Source organism: Podarcis vaucheri, assembly GCF_965113315.1.
Source record: "Podarcis vaucheri genome assembly, chromosome: 1".
In the NCBI taxonomy this organism is placed as follows: Eukaryota; Metazoa; Chordata; class Lepidosauria; order Squamata; family Lacertidae; genus Podarcis; species Podarcis vaucheri.
In genome coordinates this window covers 139245016-139250491 of record NC_138759.1, presented here as the reverse complement: position 1 = coordinate 139250491, position 5476 = coordinate 139245016, and the positions used below count along the sequence as shown (strand labels likewise).

Below are 5476 nucleotides of genomic sequence, written 5' to 3'. Positions count from 1 at the left end.
AAGTCAAGAAATTGAGTCCTAGTATGCTTGGCTGCTCCTTTCCGCTGTATAGTAAACTTCAGAAGAGCATGATCACTCGCGCCTAATGATCCTTCCACTTCTACCCCACTAATCAGGTCATCAACATTGGTTAGGACCAGATCTAAAATGGCTGTTCCTCTTGTTGCTTCTCCCACTTTCTGGACAATGAAGTTGTCTGCAAGGCCAGTGAGGAATCTGTTTGACCTTATGCTCTTGGCTGAGTTTGACGTCCAACAAATATCTGGGTAATTGAAGTCCCCCATTACTACTATCTCCCTTCCTTTTGCATGCTTGGCCATCTGTTCCAGGAAGGCATCATCTATGTCCTCCGTTTGGCTTGGGGATCTATAGTAAACTCCCACAATGAGGTCTCTGTTATTCTTCTCTCCCTTAATTTTGATCCAAATGCTCTCACTTTGGCTTTGAGGATCTAAATCTTGGATCTCTTCACAGGTATACACATCCCTGACATATAACGCCACTCCTCCTCCTTTCTTGTCTGGTCTGTTTCTCTGAAATAGATTGTATCCCCCCATTATTACATTCCAATCATGGGACTTATCCCACCAGGTTTCAGGGATGCCTATTATGTCATATTTAGTTTGCTGTACCAAGAGCTCAAGCTCATCTTGTTTATTTCCCATGCTTTGGACCAAGCTTTAGAGATGTAAAATTTATTTCCCATGCTTTGGACCAAGCTTTAGAGATGTAAAATACGTACACAGTACAAAGTTTTGAGCTGATGGAATATTGGAGGGGGGCGGTGGAATTACCTTATTTTGCTTTGCTGGACTTCGTTATCTTTTATTTTTACACAAATATCTTGTGACTTTCATTTCAGGCTCATAAAAGATGGGAGCATAGTCTTGGTAATTAACCTTCCCAATAACAACACAAAGTTTGTCCATGACAATTACGTGATCCGCAGGACAGCTGTTGACAGTGGTCTCTCTCCTCACTAATTTGCAGGTACGGTATATTGCTCATCATTTCCCACAATCGGGTTGTTGTTTTTTCAGCATGATTGAGGTAAAGGCTTTTAATTTTAATCTGAGGTGGGGAATTTTAGGGCTTGTATAGCTCCCCTTGTTTTGAGGGAGGCCTCTTGCTCCCCTGCAGCCTGTCATACTGCAAAAACTGCCCCTAAAAGCATAGGTTCAAATGGAGTAATTTGCAGTAAAATACTGGTGAAATTTTCCCAAGATTTTTTTTATTTTGCAAATTACTGCAAAAATGTAGAGAACCAAATTTAAGATTAGTAAATAAGATGCTGAGAGCACCGAAAATGGCCTGTGCCTTTCATACCCATTACCAGCCCTGCTGGTAAGGATGATTCTTTGAGCCAAGCAGCAGTGAATGGAGGTATTTTGGGAGCTCCCCCATCATGCAAGCCTGTCCCTCATGAGTGGTTGGTTTCCACAACAGAAGTCGTCCCCATCTAGCCCAGAGCTGGGGAGCTCCCATCATCCCTGACCATTGGACACCCTGACAGGACATCCAGTCCTGAAACAACTGGAGAGCTTTTAGTTCCCCGCCTCTGATCTTGCTGTAAAAGCCCAACTTTACATAGAAATACATATTAAGGGCAAAATTCAAAAGAAGGAATATTGCATATTTATAGATTGAAGCAATGCATTTATACATTGAGAGTAAAGCATCAGGACACAAGTGTGTTAGAAATCTCTTACAAAAACTGGGCAAACCATTTAACACCCTCCCTGCGTTTGGGATCTGGGTTTGGCCTGTGGACCACCATTTGCCACCGATGCTCTAAGCTGCCCTTCTCTCGTTACCTTCAAAAGGCAGCAGGAAAATAAAGAATTTGGAGAACAACACCCCCACTACTGTATTTTCACCATTTTTATCACATGTGAACTAAAATATGATTAAATACGACAAGAGTGAGGAATTGGCAAAAACAGTAGTTTTGAGGGGTTAGAATGCAGGATATAAATACCCTAAATATATAAATATATGTGGTTTGTATTGTATAGTTCCATTTGCTGCCCTATGATGTGTACTCTCCCTTATTTGCCCAACTGAACCTTTTGAGAAGCAGGAATTTGTCTTGTTGTTGTATGGACTTGATTTAACCTGAGCTGAGCCCTTTTTCCCGATATAATATTTATTAAATTTCCATTTTATACTATTAAAATACATCCATATTTTCCATATTTTTTTTCAAATAGACTGTTGACCTCCCTCCCTCCTATCTCATGGTTACCTTAATTCTTTTTTTTATATCATAGCATTTGTACTTCTTCTTCTTTACATTTATGTCCCTTCATTTATTAAAAATTTTAACCAATATATAAAAAGGTATATATCGTCATCATTACGGATCTTCTTAATTAAGTCCTGCCAGTGTTGTTAATTGCTTGCAATTGTCTTTCCAAGTATTGTATAAATTTACTCCTGTCTTTTTGGAACATTTGATCATGCTGGTTTTGAAGTTTCACTGTCAGCTTTGCCAATTCTGCGTACTCAGTCATTTTCATCTGCCACTGTTGTATCTTTGGTAAGTCCTGTTGCTTCCATTTTTGAGCTAGTAAAATTTTTGCTGCAGTTGCTGCATACCTGAACAATCTTTGGTCTTTTTTTTTTTTGGAATTTCTTCACCTATTATCCCCAGTAAAAATGCTTCTGGGTTTGTTTTTTTAAAAAACATACTTTTGTATATTTTCTTTAACTCATTATAAATGATATCTCAGTAAGAAGAAGAAGAAGAAGAGTTTGGATTTGATATCCTGCTTGATCACTACCCAAAGGAGTCTCAAAGCGGCTAACATTCTCCTTTCCCTTCCTCCCCCACAACAAACACTCTGCGAGGTGAGTGGGGCTGAGAGACTTCACAGAAGTGTGACTGGCCCAAGGTCACCCAGCAGCTGCATGTGGAGGAGCAGGGAATCAAACCCGGTTCACCAGATTACGAGACTACCGCTCTTAACCACTACACCACACTGGCTCTCACAAGTAAGCTTTTACTTTACTACAAGTCCACCACATATGATAAAAATTTCCTTTCTTTTGTTTACATTTCCAACATATATAAAATTTGTACGTTTTGGCCAATTTTGTTGGTGTTAAATATCACCCGTATATCATTTACATTATATTCCCTTTTCATGCGGTGCAGGCGGTAAAGTTGATTCCTTCCTGCCATAACTTTTCCCATGCCTCTAACTGTATATTATAACCAATATCTTGTACCTATTTAATCACAACTGTTTTAACCTCTTCATCTTTGGTATGCCATTCTAACAATAATTTATACATTTTTGTGCAGAGCCCTTAACATGTGTTACCTGCAAATCAGTAGAGCGAAATAAGTCCCCCGCCCCCCGGTTCAACCTTGGTGATTGGGCTATAAATCTCTATAAGAAGTGTGTTTTTGAATCAGCAATAAAAAAAGCTATTAAGATGATGTTTTTAAAATGGATAGATCAATAATAATAATAATAATAATAATAATAATAATAATAATAATAATTTATTTATACCCCACCCATCTGGCTGAGAATCCCCAGAAACTGCGTAAAAGTTTCCCCATATGCATAAAAGAACCTGTAGATGAAGCCTAGATGTAGCTTAATTCTCAGCAGCCTGTTTTGTTAAATTAATCCTTTAAAAATAGTTTGTAAACATGTAAACAGCACCTTGATTTTTCTGGTTTCAGGTGGCAAAGCTCTTCACCAAAGCTCTCAAATACTCTGGAAAACTCAACTCTAAAAGCCTCTTCCACTACAGACAGTTCAATGCCAACACAGCAGCGTAGAAGAACATCCCTCACTGATACTGAAAGGAGGAATGACATTCCCGACTGATGACATCTGCCCAGTTCTGTAGATAATGACCCCAATGAATGCCTGTGTGTCAAAGATTTGTCTTCTACTTTGGAGACACTTTTGTACCCACATATTCTAAATGCTGAATATTTGTAAAGGTTGTACCCTTGGACTGCGTTCTTCTGAAGGCTTCCTTAGATATATCCCATTGAATAGAGTGGGACTTACTTCTAAGTATATTTGCATTGTGTTTGGGTGGTAAGGTGAAATCCCAAAGAATTCTGAAATTGATTAACATGTTAAAGTATGAAATCAGTGTCTGGTTTTAATTTTTGGTGTTGCATCTGAGCATCTCCAAGTTCATTTATGTTACAGATGGTAACTTTCTAGGAATCAGAGATTATGCATTGGATGGAATGATTTCCCGGAAAAGGCCATAAAAATATGAAATGTCATGAGATATAGCAGCATTACATATGTTTTAACCAACAAACTGATTTGCATTTTTCCGCCTCATAGGTTGCTGGGAAATATTGGCTCCTTCTAAAGAGAATAATAAAATGGTGATTTCTTGGGCTTTTCTTGAAGACTCGTTCTCTGCTCTACCTTCAATAGTAAGGGAGACATTCAGAAAATTCGTATAGGCTAGTAAAAACCCTCCATTTAACTGTCATGTAGTCTTAATCTATTTCCTTCCCACCACAGCTCTTTCTGAAGAATTTCCTGCCTTCTCCTTGGCAGTAATCAGCCTTCTCCTGCTTGATTTACCTCAGCAATACTGCAATCACTTGCTACTGAATATGATGAATGTGACAGGAACTCTTTCAAGTAAAGAGAACAGCAATTCACAGCTTTTCAGTGACAGCAGATGACAGTAATAATGCCGCTTCATTTTGTTTGTTCTTAAGCCTCAATTGGCCTACTGTCTTCCTCTGGACATGGGAGGGGGCAGTTCTCAGCCTGCCTTCTCACGTGATGCAGGAATGTCTCCCCGAGTTGCTCTTATGATGGCAAAAGATTTGTGGGGGAAGGTTTTACCCCAGGACACCCTCACAATAACCCTGTGTTACCGTATTTTTCACTCTATAAGAAGCACCAGACCACAAGATGCACCTAGTTTTTGGAGGAGAAATACAAGAAAAAAAATATTCTGAATCTCAGAAGCCAGAACAGCAAGAGGGATCGCTGTGCAGTGAAAGCAGCAATCCCTCTTGCTGTTCTGGCTTCTGGGATAGCTGCGCAGCCTGCATTCGCTCCATAAGACGCACACGCATTTCCCCTTACTTTTTAGGGGGGAAGTGAGTATTATAGAGCAAAAAAATACGGTATGTCAGGGCTCAGGGATAAATTCTCCTTTGAAGATTTGCAAAGATGTGGGAGGACCGTCGCTGACTGATACAGTGCCAGGTTTTTCACACAGAAGGTCCCATTACACCAACAAACAGGTGTTGTATTGTTACTTGTGCTGCAAAAATGTGTAGAGGCCACAGTACAGAACAACGGGACACGGAAAGATCAGCCACATCTAGCAAAACGTCTGGCAGAGGTTTTCCCTTAGCAAAGTGTTTTTGGAATATGAGGAATGGCAATATAATGCTATTCAGTATCTGTCAGTGGGACCATGCATATTTATTCCAATTCTGCTTCCTTCCCCTCCGCCTTTCATCCCT

General features: G+C 39.7%; 1 long non-coding RNA gene across 1 annotated transcript; it reads left to right on the top strand.

The window, feature by feature from the left end:
* Positions 1-877: 877 nt before the first annotated feature.
* Positions 878-4118, top strand: LOC309532080. The gene is made up of 2 exons (XR_014219589.1): positions 878-990; positions 3698-4118. It is a non-coding gene; the product is annotated as an uncharacterized lncRNA (long non-coding RNA).
* The last annotated feature ends 1358 nt before the right edge of the window (positions 4119-5476 follow it).